The sequence below is a fragment of the Rhinopithecus roxellana genome, chromosome 13 (genome assembly GCF_007565055.1).
Source record: "Rhinopithecus roxellana isolate Shanxi Qingling chromosome 13, ASM756505v1, whole genome shotgun sequence".
In the NCBI taxonomy this organism is placed as follows: Eukaryota; Metazoa; Chordata; class Mammalia; order Primates; family Cercopithecidae; genus Rhinopithecus; species Rhinopithecus roxellana.
Genome location: NC_044561.1, coordinates 117574098 through 117588439, shown reverse-complemented (window position 1 = coordinate 117588439; position 14342 = coordinate 117574098).

Sequence of the window (14342 nt, the reverse complement as noted above, 5' to 3'; positions counted from 1 at the left end):
CGCCACTGCACTCCAGCCTGAGCGACAGAGTGAGACTCCATCTCAAAAAAAATAAAAATAAAAATAAAAATTTATTGATAAATTTATATAAAAAAGAACACTGGGGCAGGCATAAAAGAACATGTCTACAGGGTGGATCCAAGACCAGACATTGTCAGTTTGCAACCTCTGCATCAGAGCATTTAATTTTTGCCACACTCCCAGAGGTGGTATGTTTGGTAACATAGTGATCCTTACTGTAACAGATACAAGTCTCAGTGGCTAAACACATGGAAGTTTACTTTTCACTAATATAAAGTCCAGTTGGCAGCAGTGTGGGGAGGAACAAAGAGTTCTATCAATCTTCCCTTGGGGCTTTCAAGCTCCCCCAGGCATTGATATCCAATGGGCAGATGCAAAGAGAGAGTGGAGGATCATGGGGGTTTTATGGGCAGCAACATTCCTCACTTCTGCCCACATTCATTGGCCACAACTCAGTCATGTGGTCGCCCCACCTCAGTGCAAAGTGGAGCTGGGAAATGCAGTCCCTGGTGAATGGCAGCCTCTTTCCAACACCTACTGCATCCTATGGACTGAGAACACAGGTCTCTGGGGGCAGAGATGGATCTCTGCCTCATGCAGTTACTATCATCATCTCTATTTTACAGATGAAGAGATGAATCTCAGAGAGGGTGAGTGACCTGTGAGAAGTCACACAGCCAGGAGCCCTGTCTGACTGACTCCAATCCAGGGATCTTTCCTCCATCTCTGTTTCTCAACCTTGCATCTCATGAGAATCACCTATGGCACTTGCTAAACATACAGGTTCCCGGTCCTCACCCCAGACTTTGAATCTGAATGTTCAGCGGAAGAATGTGGTAATCCTAGATGGTTCTTATATTAGGCTCTACACTGGTGGCTCAACCTCAGCACCATCTGGGTAGCTTTCTGAAACAAAAATCTCTTGGCCCTGACACCTAGTAATTCTGATTCAGTTGGTCTGGGGCAGGAGCCCTGACATGGACATTTTATAAAGCTCCCAGGTGATCCTGAGAACCACTGCTTCTGCTCCAAACCAAACTGGGCTGGCATCCGTCTCACCCAGTGGAGATTTCAAGCTAAAGCAGTGAAAGAGAAGGTGGCGGGGAGCGGAGGGGTGTCAGTCAGTGATTTTTTACCCTCTGTGCACTTTAGAACTAACTAAGGTCTTTTATAGAGTAGCAGTGCCAGGAACCCAGCCCTAGAGATTCTGATTTAATTGGTTTATAGTATGGCGTGGGAATCCACATTTATTTCTTTGTTTATTATTTATTTTTAAGATGGAGTCTCACTCTGTTGCCAAGACTGGAGTGCAGTGGCATGATCTCAGCTCACTGCAACCTCTGCCTCTCGGGTTTAAGTGATTCTTCTGCCTCAGCCTCCCTGAGTAGCTGGGATTACAGGTGCCTGCCACAACAACTGGTTAATTTTTGTATTTTTAGTAGAGATAGGGTTTCACCATGTTAGCCAGGCTGGTCTCAAACTCCTGACCTCAAGTGATCTGCCCGTCTTGGCCTCGCAAAGTGCTGGGATTATAAGCATGAGCCTGTAATAAAATAAATAAATAAATAAATAAATAAATAAATAATGAATATGAATATAAATAAAATATAAATATAAAAAATATAAACATAAATAAAAATAAATAGGTGCCCGGCCTATTTATTTTTCAAATAAATTTATAAAAATTAATTAATAAATATAAATAAATAAAACATAAATAAATAAAAACTATAAATATAAATAAATAAATAGGTACCAAGCCTATTTATTTATTTTTGAGACAGAGTCTCGCTGTGTCGCCAGGCTGGAGTACAGTGGCATGATCTTTGTTCTCTGCAACCTCTGCCCCCTGGATTCAAGCAATTCTCCTGTCTCAGCCTCCCAAGTAGCTGGGACTACAGGCGCCCACCACCACGCCCGGCTAATTTTTGTATTTTTAGTAGAGATAGGGTTTCACCATGTTGGCCAGGCTGGTGTCGAACTCCTGACGTCAGGTCATTTGCCCACCTCAGCCTCCCAAAGTGCTGGGATTATAGGCATGAGCCACTGTGCCCAGCCACTTTCCCTACTTTTAAAGCTCTCCTAGAGGACTGTGATCCTCCCCTCTGCCCCAGGGTCTTGCTACTCAAAGCATGGTCTGAAGCATCAGCACATCACTGGGAGCTTGTAAGAAATGCAGAGTCTCAGGCCCTACCCTAAGCCCACAGCTTAGCAGACTCCAGGAGAGTGGCATGCACTTTAATTGTGAGCAGCTCTGCTGTAAGGCACACAGGCCCCTCCTTTTGGGAGGACAGCAGATTAGGTCCTCCGATCAGGGCTGGTCCATCTTCTCTTCCTTCCCCACCCAGCTGTTGAAGCTGCGAAAGTTTGTTCAGTAACATCAGCATAGCTGGCCCCCAGGTGTCTGGCCCTTGCTGCCCCATGCTGTGGCCATCTGCTCATGGATACTCTGTCGGAAGGTCTGGGCATGTGCGGTTTGGTGAATCAGCAGGGGGTTGCAGGCCCTTCCTGCCAGGGAAGGGCATCACAGACCCTGGGCATCCACTCAAGGAGCAGACCATGGGATTGCATGCTTCACCCAAGATCTAAAGGTCTTTAGATCTGCAGGTTGGAGAAAATGACAGACTTGTTCTGTGAGGTTCTGGGACCAATCAGAGGAAGTTATATAGGGAGGGCTGTTGCAGTTCAATATAAGGAAAAGGTTCCAACAAGCAGGAAGGGGCTGAGGCAGAGGGCAGTGGACATCCTGTTTCTGAAAAGAACATGCAGGGGTTGAATGACCTTCTTTCAGGGAGAACCTGTGGGTTGGGTGTGACTTGAAGGGGGCCTCCACTCAGGGCTGGAACATGCAGCCTCCTCCAAGGCAGGGAGGCTGGGTCATGGCACGAGAAGAACATGGGGAGCGAGACGATTTGGGGTTCCTCTGTGTCTTTCCCTGCCGACGTTGATTCATCAAACCACGCCTATGCCCAGACCTCCCGACAGTTTCCATAATGAGGGAGCTATGGCAGAGGTCATGGGGTATGAAGGCAGTTTGGTTAAACACAAACTGTCTGAGTGTGAATAACTTCCGTGTTGGTCTCTGCCAGTTTGTAAGTTCAGTAAGGTGAGTGGCGGCTACCTGTTGAGTCTGCAGCACCTGGCAGAGGGTCCGGCAGGTAATATTCACAGCATCTGCCCAATAAATATTTGTTGACTTAAATATAATTGGTTGAAAATATTAGTCCTTTGTTTGTTTGTTTTTTTGTATTTTTTAGTAGAGACGGGGTTTCACCGTGTTAGCCAGGATGGTCTCGATCTCCTGACCTCGTGATCCGCCCGTCTCGGCCTCCCAAAGTGCTGGGATTACAGGCTTGAGCCACCACGCCCGGCCTGTTTGTTCTTTGAGACAAGTCTCACTCTGTTGCCTGGGCTGGAGTGCAGTGACGTGATCTCAGTTGACTGCAACCTCCGCCTCCTGGGTTCAAGTGATTCAAACTCCCAAGTAGCTGGGACTACAGGTGCATGCCACCACACCCGGCTAATTTTTGTGTTTTTAGTAGAGACGGGGTTGTCCAGGCTGGTCTCGAACTCCTGACCTCAAGTGATCTGCCTGCCTCGGCTTCCCAAAGTGCTGATTACAGACATGAGCCACCGCTCCTGGCCCCTTGTGTGTGTGTTTGTGTGTTTTTTTGAGATGGAGTTTTGCTCTTGTCACCCAGGCTGGAGTGCAATGCCGGGATGTCGGCTCACTACCTCTGCCTCCTGGGTTCAAGTGATTCTCCTGCCACAGCCTCCCGGGTAGCTGGGATTATAGGCGTCTGCCACCACGCCTACCTCATTTTTATATTTTTAGTAGAGACAGGGTTTCACTGTGTTGGCCAGGCTGGTCTCGAACTCCTGACCTCAGGTGATCCGCCCACCTCAGCCTCCCAAAGTGTTGGTATTACAGGTGTAAGCCAGTGCACCCGGCCCTTTGTGTTTCTTATTGATACTTTTTAATCACTGTAGGATAATTTGGCATCCTTTCATGCCCTTTTGAGCACTTTTGTCAGCCGTTCAAATTTTATGGTTTTGTTTTTCCTTGATTTCTCTTTATGCTCTAATTCTTCCTCGCCCAGCTTCTATGTGCACTGCACTCGTTGTGACAGCGATACAACCAGAATATCCTAAAGGGCCCGCAAAAGACAGTTTGTTAAATTAAGCTCAAGATATTAGTAAGGGACAACAGCAAATTGCAAAACAGCCTGTATGGTCAGATCTCATTAAAGGTATTTTTGATGTATATGCAAAGAAAATACCTAAAACACTGGTTGTTTCAATGAGTCAAGAACCTCTCTGTGAATTGAATGAGAGGTAGAAACTCGAACCCAAACACACAACTTTAGTGAGTTCAGGGGCTCCCTTCCCCAAAAGCAGGCTACTAATCCTGGTTAAGAATCACGTATCAACCAGGTGTTGTGACTCACGCCTATAATTCCACCACCTTGGGAGGCCGAGGCTGGTGGATCACTTGAGGTCAGGAGTTCGAGACCAGCCTGGCCAACATGGTGAAACTCCATCTCTACTAAAAATACAAAAAAATTAGCCAGACATGGTCGGGGGCTCCTGTAATCCCAGCTACCCAGGAGGCTGAGGCAGGAGAATTGCTTGAACAGGGGAGGCGGAGGTTGCAGTGAGCCAAGATTTCACCACTGCACTCCAGCCTAGGCAACAGGGTGAGACTACGTTTCACTAAAACAAATGAAAAAGAACCACATATCCGGAAGGCTTCCACCAGGACGCCATGGCCTCTGGGTGGGTGGAATTATGGGTGTTCTTTAGGAGCTACTTTTTGCTTGGCTGTATCTCTCTTTTTTTTCTTCCTGTTCTGAGCACTGCTTACTTTTGAATAAGAGACAGGAGCTGGACTTACTCTAAACTCTACTTTAAATCTCTAGTTCATTTTAGCCAGCCTTCCCTAATTGGCAGTGTTTTTAAGAAAACTTCAGATTGAAAAAGGGTGAATGCTTTTAATAACCAGTTAATGAGGAAGCTGAAACCCAAGAGGTCCAGTGATTTATCTGCCCAGGGCGGGCGGCAGGGCAGGCTGAGAACTCAGATCCGTCTCCTTACGTCCTCTCCTCCCCTCCCGCTTACTGCCATCTCTCCAAGTCAGCAATGCCTAGGTGTCTCAGCCATGCATGGCCTCGCAGCTTGGACACTCCATGCCCCTGACATGACTGGTGTGGATTCTAGGGAGTGGAGACGTTAGACCACGCAGCCTCCATATACGCCTTTGCTTTACTGGAAAACCACACTGGGCTGCAGATCAAACACACAGAACTGCTGGCAGAAGTCCTGTGCCCAGCACCAGGGCCAGGAGCTGTCTGCCCACTCCGAACGTCGGCTATTGGAGGAGCCCACTCCACACGATTCACAAGAGCTGCAGGCAAGTCTACGCCACTTCTACCACGTGGGACATTTTCTTGGGAATATCCAAGTCTTATCAACAAGTTGCGCGGGACACTTCCTCCAGGCTGACTCTGGCTCGCTCTGCACCAAGTGGAAGGAGCGTGGCACTGCTCCAGGAGTCCTTGCCCTGCCAGGGAGGGGGTTGCGGGGGTGGGAGTGGGTAAGATGGGGCTCCACTCCATTTCCACTCTGACGGGACGTAGTGGAGATGAGGAGGGAATGTGACCCCCACCAGAGCCTATGCCAGCAGCTCCAGCTCCAGCTCTGCAACAGCACCAGCGGGCTTGGCTCAGCTCTGACAGCCCTGGAAGTTCACTGGGCAAACAGATCTCAGGTTTCAAAGCTGGGAAATGAACGTGAACATGAAATGTGCCCCTTGGCAGATGAGTCCATGGTGTATGCGCTGGGTTTCCCAGGGTCAGCTGCAAGGTACGTTTTGTTTTGGAGGTCTGCTCAGTGGTAAGGAGTCTCTCTGGGCCAAGATGATTCTTGGAGACAGACCCTGGGCCTGGGTGTCCACCAGGTGAAAATGGTTTGGAATAGCAATAGAGGAATTCTGAAGGCCAGAGGATGGGAGACTGGAACCTGAAGCACAATGGATTCTCAAGGCCCACACTGAGGACTTCTTTCTATACCTTATCAGGGAAAAACAAGCAGGCACGTACACAATTAAGTCTCAGGAACACACTGCAAAGTCAGTCAACAGTTAATGGTCCAAGAGGTATAGATCTTTTTTTAAAAAAAAAAAAAAAAAAAAAAAAAAAAAAAACCTTAATGGCGCCAAGTGCAGTGACTCATGGCTGTAATCCCAGGTCAAGAGTTCGAGACCAGCCTAGCCAACATGGTGAAACCCCGTCTCTACTAAAATTACAAAAATTAGCCAGGCATGGTGGCAGGTGCCTGTAGTCCCAGCTACTCGGGAGGCTGAGGCAGGAGAGTTGCTTGAACCTGGGAGGTAGAGGTTGCAGTGAACCAAGATCATGCCACTGCACTCCAGCACGAGCAACAGAGCAATACGCTGCCTCAAAAATAAATAAATAAATAAATAATCCTTAATGGCTTTTCAAAAGAATTATAGAAATCATACATGTTCATTATATCAAATTCGAGTAATATATAAAGGAAGAAATAAAGATATCTCTATTATCCTGAAGAGGTACAGAATAAATTATCATTTTGCAAACTACCAGATTGGCAAGACTGAAAAGAATGACACTGTCCACCACTGGCAATCTTGGTGGAGGCCAGGGTTTCTCATCCTTGGAACTACTGACATAATTCTTTGTTGTGGGGGACTCTCCTGTTTATTGTAAGGTGTCAAGCAGCATCCCTGGCTTCTGTCCACTAGATATCAGTAGCATCTCTGTCACCATCCCCCAGGTTGTGACAGCCAAAAATATCTCCAGGTATTGCCAAATGTCCCCTCAGGGGCAGAACCTCAGAGGAAGAAGCATCTCTGACTGAGAACCACCGTAGGCCAATGGGTGCCCCAAACACCACTGGTGGGAATGGAATCCAGGAATTCTGCCTGTCCATCAAATATTACAATCTGTGTTACCAGCAACTTCACTTTAAAATACATTTACAAGAGTACAAACTTGTTTGACAAGCATTTTAATGCAGCACAATTGGTAGTATTTTAAACATTGGTAATAACCAGGCCAGGTATGGTGGCTCACGCCTGTAATCCCAGCACTCTGGGAGGCTGAAGCAGGTGGATCACCTGAAGTCAGGAGTTTGAGACCAGCCTGGCCAGTATGTTGAAAACCCATCTCTACTAAAAATACAAAAATTAGCCAGATATGGCGGCGCACGCCTTAATCCCAGCTACTCGGGAGGCTGAGGCAGGAGAATCACCTGAACCCGGAAGGTAGAAGTTGCAGTGAGCCGAGATCGCACCACTGTATTCCAGCCTGAGTGATGGTGAGACTCTGTTTCAAAATAAATAAATAAAATAATAACAATTGGTAATAACCCAAATTAATACATTAAATATATATGCCTGTAAAATGCCCAGATAGTGAGAAGAGTTTCTATGTCTTTTTTTTTTTTTTCTTCTGAGACGGAGTTTCGCTCTTGTTGCCCAGGCTGGAGCGCAATGGCGAGATCTTGGCTCACTGCAAACTCCGCCTCCGGTGTTCAAGCGATTCTCCTGCCTCAGCCTCCTGAATAGTTAGGATTACAGGCATATGCCACCATGCCCGGCTAATTTTTGTATTTTTAGTAGAGACAGGATTTCACCATGTTGGCCAGGCTGGTGTTGAACTCCTGACCTCAGGTGATCCACCCGCCTCGGCCTCCCAAAGTGCTGGGATCACAGGCATGAGCCACCGCGCCTAGCCATGTCTTTCTTTCTAGAATAGAAAAATAGCTCTGATGTAGCAAGGTCTTAAAATTATGAGGGGGATAAGTTGAGATGCAGTATAGAGGACATTTTAATAAAATTTAAAGAACAAACTGTATGAACAAGTGCACGTGTACATGTACTGAAAAAGTATACACAGAGAAATACGCATGGGTTTAGTTTATTTAAAGCCTGGAACCAGGTGTACTAAACCACAAACAGTGGCTGTCTCTCTGCAGAGTAGAATGGAAGGGCAGGGGGAGCACATAACAATTTTCATTTCTACTTTAAGTATTTCAGCACCATCCCAATACTGGATATATTATACTCAAAGGAAAAGAAATCATTCTACCACAAAGACACACGCACCCATATGTTCATTGCAGTGCTTTTCACAATAGCATAGACATGGAATCAACCCAGGTGTGGATCAACAGTCGATTGGATAAAGAAAATATGGTACATATACACCATGGAATATTAGGCAGCCATATAAAAGAATGAAATCGTGTCTTTTGTAGCAACACGGATGCAGCTGGAGGCCATTATCCTAAGTGGATTAACACAGAACCAGCAAACAAAATCATGCATCACGTTTTTGTTGTTGTTGTTGTTGTTTGTTTTGAGACGGAGTCTCGCTCTGTCGCCCAGGCTGGAGTGCAGTGGTGCAATCTCAGCTCACTGCAACCTCCACCTCCCCGGTTCAGGTGATTCTCCTGCCTCAGTCTCCCAAGTAGCTGGGACTACAGGTGCCCACCACCACGCCTGGCTAATTTTTTGTGTTTTTAGTAGAGACAGGGTTTCACTGTCTTAGTCAGGATGGTCTCGATCTCTCAACCTCGTGATTCGCCCGCCTTGGCCCCCAAAGTGCTGGGCGTGTTGTTACTTCTTTTTTTTTTTTTTTTTTTTTTTGAGGCGGAGTCTGGCTCTGTCGCCCGGACTGGAGTGCAGTGGCCGGATCTCAGCTCACTGCAAGCTCCGCCTCCCGGGTTCACGCCATTCTCCTGCCTCAGCCTCCGCAGTAGCTGGGACTACAGGCGCCCGCCGCCTCGCCCGGCTAGTTAGTAGAGACGGGGTTTCACCGTGTTAGCCAGGATAGTCTCGATCTCCTGACCTCGTGATCCGCCCGTCTCGGCCTCCCAAAGTGCTGGGATTACAGGCTTGAGCCACCGCGCCTGGGCACATGTTGTTACTTCTAAGTGGGAGCTAAACACTGAGTACACATGGTCATAAAAACGGGAACAGCAGACACTGGGGAATACAAGAATGGAGAGGGACGGAAGGGCTGAAAAATACTACTTATCGGGGACTATGCTCACCACTGGGATGACTAATTCATTCGTACTCCAAACCTCAGCAGCCCACAATATACTATGTAACAAACCTGCACATGTACCCCAATCCTAAAATAAAGGTTAAAAAAGAAAAAAAATTTCAGCAACACTTGTTTCATCTTACAAGGGCACTGTAAAATAATAAAGATAACAGTTAGATAGGGAAAGAAAAAAAGGGAAAAAGAAAAGAACCCTCATTGGAGTCCTGTTCTGCCCAACCCTGGAGTTACTAAGTTAGCCCAACTTAAGGGGTCGCTTGAGCTCCAGACTTTAAAGCCCCCAAGGCAGCATCATCTACACCACCTTATCAGATCCTCAAAGCAATTCTTCTAAGTTGGTAGACCGGGATAGTTATTTCCATTCTGCAAATGGGGAAACTGAGACTCAGAAAGTACAGTGACTTGCCCAAGGGCCGACAGGGAACGTGTTCCCCAGCTCTCTGGAGTTCCAGGCCGCTGCTCCTTCTGCTGCAACTCCCGAAGTAACAGGAACAGGTACAACAATGGGCCTTTACAATCAAGGGCCAAACATGCAACCCTGTTCAAGCTTGCGCCTCAACTCCTTCAATTCCTCGTCAGCTTTTATTCCTTCAAAGCTGGTATTCATCTTTCTAAAGTAATTTTCATCCTTCTGGCTCTTTTCTGAAGATAGCATGCTTTAGAAAGAGCAGGGTTTGAGATCTGTCACTCACGAGCTCAAATGCCTTTGCCTCTCTGGGCCTCATCTGCAAAATGGAGATAAACGTATGTAACTCCCAGAATCATTCTGAGGATCGAAGCAGTCATGTGTGAATGCATTTTGTAAAATACAGAGCACTGGGGAATATTGATTTTACTTTAACAAAATAAAACTCTAGCCCTCTTTCTGGGAGGTCAGGATACTGGTAGTAGGGTAACTTAAAGTGTGAGTACACTGAACGGGAATCTGGAGTTGAAACAGACACAAGTATTGGCAGTATCAGTTGGGAAGGTCACACACAGATTTCAGATAATCGGCCAGTCCAGCTAAGCTTGTACCTTACCTGAGTCAGATTTCTTTAAAATCTATTACTGGGCTTTGGGACTGTGCTGTCACCAGGGAGGGAGGCCACATGCTAAACATCTTAAAGCAGGGGCAACAGAGAAACAGAAAAACCAACGTATTGGCCAGGCACGGTGGCTCACACCTGTAATCCCAACACTTTGGGAGGCCGAGGTGGGTGGATCACTTGAGGTCAGGAGTTTGTTACCAGCCTGGCCAACATGGTGAAACCCTGTCTCTACAAAAAGTACAAAAAAGATTAGCTGGACATGGTGATGTGAGTCTGTAATCCCAGCTACTCGGGGGGCTGAGGCAGGAGACTTGCTTGAACCCAGGAGACGGAGGTTGTAGTGAGCCGAGATGGTGCCACTGCACTCCAGCCTGGGCAACACAGCAAGACTCCATCTCAAAAAAAAAAAAAAAAGAAAATTTCCAGCACTGAAATTATATTTCCACCCGCAGGAAAACAGACCAGGCAGGAAACAGGTGAATATGTCCACCCAGGGCTTATGGGACTGTTAGCTAATTTAAGAACATTGTAACAGGCAGCATAGCTGGGAGCACCTTGGGCATGGGACCTACCCCCACCATCCCAGGGACATGTAGTAAAATCTGCCTTGTAAATAAATAGCAACAAAGGTGAACTTTAAAAAAAGCTCGCCTCGCTGCCTGAAAGGGTGTGGTGAGGACAGCCCTAATATACACACTGCTGAGAGTAAACGGTTGAGAGCTTTCCTTTGAAGCAATTATCAGTGTGTTGCCGGAGACTTTAAACTGTTTGTACCTTCTCACCCAGGAGTTCCAGGTATAAAATTCTACTCTAAGAAAATAATCAGACAAGGATTTTTGGTTTAGAGTTTTTTATTACAACAAACACCCACACACACCCCTAATTGTCCAGAAACAGGTGAATGGTTAACTACAGAATAAGTTATGAATATATTTAAATGATGGACTATTATACAGTCATTAAAATAATGTTTTGAGTAATATATTGTGAGATAAAAATGCTCATAATAGTAAATTGAAGAAAAGCAGGATATAACACACATGCCCAATGTATGAGGCTGTTCATGCACTGATATAAATAAATGCCTGAGTCTGTGTCTTTATAAAGAAAACAGGTTTAATTTGTTCTTGGTTCTGCAAGCTGTACAGGAAGTGGGGTGCTGGCATCTGCTTCTGGTGAGGCCATAGGGAATTTACAGTCATGGCAGAAGGCAAAGGGGAGCCCGTGTGTCACATGGCAAGAGCAGGAACAAGAGCGGGGGAGGTGCTGCACACCTTTGAACAACCAGATGTCCCGTTAGTTCACTCATCACCACGGGGATGGCGCCCAGCCAAGCATGAGGAATATGCCGCCATGATCCAAACGCCTCCCACCAGGCCCCACCTCCAACACTGGAGATTACAGTCCCACATGAGATTTGGAGGGGACAGACATCCAAGCCAGCTCACACAGTGTACCAGCAGTTAAAATGCACACACTTAAAATACTAATGATAATAGTAGCAGTGGCTAATATTGTTGGATGCTGTATTAGTCTGTTTTGTGATGCTATAAAGGATTATCTGAAACTGGGTAATGTATACAGAAAAGAAGTTTGCTTGGACCACAGTTCTGCATGGCACCAGCATCTGCTTGGCTTCTAGTGAGGTTCTCAGGCTGCTTCCACTCATGGCGGGACGCGAAGCGTAGCTGGCCTGTGCAGATAACACAGCCAGAGAGGGAAGCAAGAGAGAGGAGGTGGGAGGTACCAGACTCTTTCTAACAACTGGGCCTGGGGTGAACCCATTACCATGGGAGGGCACCACACCATTCCTGAGGGATCCACCCCCAAGACCCAGACATCTCCCATCAGGCCCCACCTCCAACACTGGGGGTCACATTTTGACCTGAGATTTGGAGGGGACAAATATCTAAGCCATTATCAGATGCTATGAGCCAGGCAGTGTTCTACCACATTGGTCATTCCATTCTCTCCCAGCCCTCTAAGGGAAGCCTATGATTACCATCATCATCCCCATTTTTCTGAGGAGTAAACTGGGCACAGAGGCTTGGGCAGTGTGCCCAAGGCCACACAGAGGGGTGGGCGTGTGAGGCAGGGCTTCTCAGAGTCAGTGTGGCTCCTAGGCACTCTGCAACACCATGACCAAATGCTGCCAGGGGACCTCCTCAAGAGGGGGCCAAGTCGAGTGCTTCTGAGGCAAAGGCCAAGCCCCTCAACTGAGTATCTCAAAGACAAGACCGCCTCCAGCTCGCAACCAGAAAGACCTGGGCTCAAATCCGGCATAGATCCTTCTGACCTGTGTGAAAGCAGCAAGCCACTTTCCTCTCTGATACTCAGTTTCCTCATCTGTAAAATGGGGATAAATAATAGTGCCTGCCTCCCAGAGCTAACCAGGGGATAAAAAAGATAAGGTGCCTGAGTCTTTATATTTTCTAAATTTTCTACAGAGGTATATTTTTCTTTTGTTAAAACTATTTTTTATTAAAAAATAATATATTAACACATTAAAATATTTCCAAAGTTTGGGGGGGGGGTATTAAATAACCCAGGAGCCAGACGGATGGGAGGAGGTGAATTACATTCGATTTGATTCAATTAAATTGGAAGGGACTGGGGAAAGGCCAGGAGACCAGGCTTAGAGGGAAAGATAACCTGCTGAATTAGAAACACATCACGTTTCACCAGGTGTCAGAGGGACATCCACGTAGGCGACTGACTAGGAGGACAGTGGACACAGAGGCGTGGTGTCGAGGAGACACACAGGCTGCAGATATGAATGCCGTACCAGCAATAGGCAGACGTGACCTGAAGCTATGGAAGACATTGACTGTTTCTGCCTGCCCTTTCCCTCCACCCCTTTTATGGGTGACAGCAACCCACTTTTCCCTTTGGAGAAGTACCCCACCCCTTTCCACACAGTCTTGGTGAGACAATCAAAGTGTCCTGCCATCCAAGCAGTGGGCACATCTGCCAAGACAGGTGTAAAGGAGGATATTTCTTGAGATAAAACCAATGCACTTCTGTTGTGGCTAATTCCTAATTCCTAGTTAGCCTGCAGCTCCCTCCAGCCAGTCAGTCAATGACAGTCGTTGCCTGGCTCTGTTTTAAATTAGATTTTCTTGAGTCCACAGCGTGAGACATTAGTGTTAAAATGTGACTTCGTTGAGGCAGAAAAAGTTTTCTTAACTTCCAAAATCTTCCTTTCACAGAGCAAGAAGACAACTTGAAGATTAAATTATTACATATATGTACAAATGTCATCCACAGGGTAGATTCTTAGACTTGTAATTTTGGTAGATATTGCCCAAATCAACAGGGCTGTCAATTTCACAATCCCACTGGTAACGTACTAAAGGGCCTGCTATTTATTCTCCCGACTCCCCCACCTCCAGCCCCATCCACAGGGCATGCTGTCAAGCTTTGGGATTTCTGCCAATCTGACAGGTTAAAAATGGTATCTCTGCATACTTTCAATAAGCACTTCTCTTTGAAGACTGAGACTGAGCACCTTTTCATACGTTTAAGGGCTATTTGTATTTCTTTTGCTGTGAACCATCTGCTCATGTCCTGTGCTCACTTTCTCTATTTGGCTGCTGCTGCAGAAGTCCTTAACCAGTCGTTTGTGGCTTTCTCAGAGGAAGGGAGGAAGGGCTGTCTTGTGACTCAGATAAGGTTAAGAATTGTAGGGAAAAGAACAGCTCACCCTAACCTGACACCTATTTTGTGGTATACATGGAGATGTTTAAGTTTTAAAAACTTTTAATTGAAGTTTAGTTATACACACAAAAAAATGTACATATACTACATTACAGCACACACTCCTATAACCAACGTCGGATCAAGGAACAACATTACCAGCACCCCAGAAGCCCCTCTCAACACTCCCAATCCTTACCATGTGGAGATTCTTCTGCAGCGTTATTTCTTGATTCTATTCTAAAGGCAAGTGATCCACAAATCCAGGGTCTTCCACAGTTTTGAAGCCACGGTGAAGGGCTTTACCATTGGTAAGGAAAGAGGCCCTGCGGCCCTAGGGCTCCCTCTGCTGGTGATCAGCAGCTACCTGGAGCTCTGAGTCTTGGAAATCAAATCGGCACACTGGCGCATGGCTGAGGTATCACACAGTCCTCCTTCACTCTCCATCCCGTTAACATTTCGGGAAAGCAACTATCAAAACAAT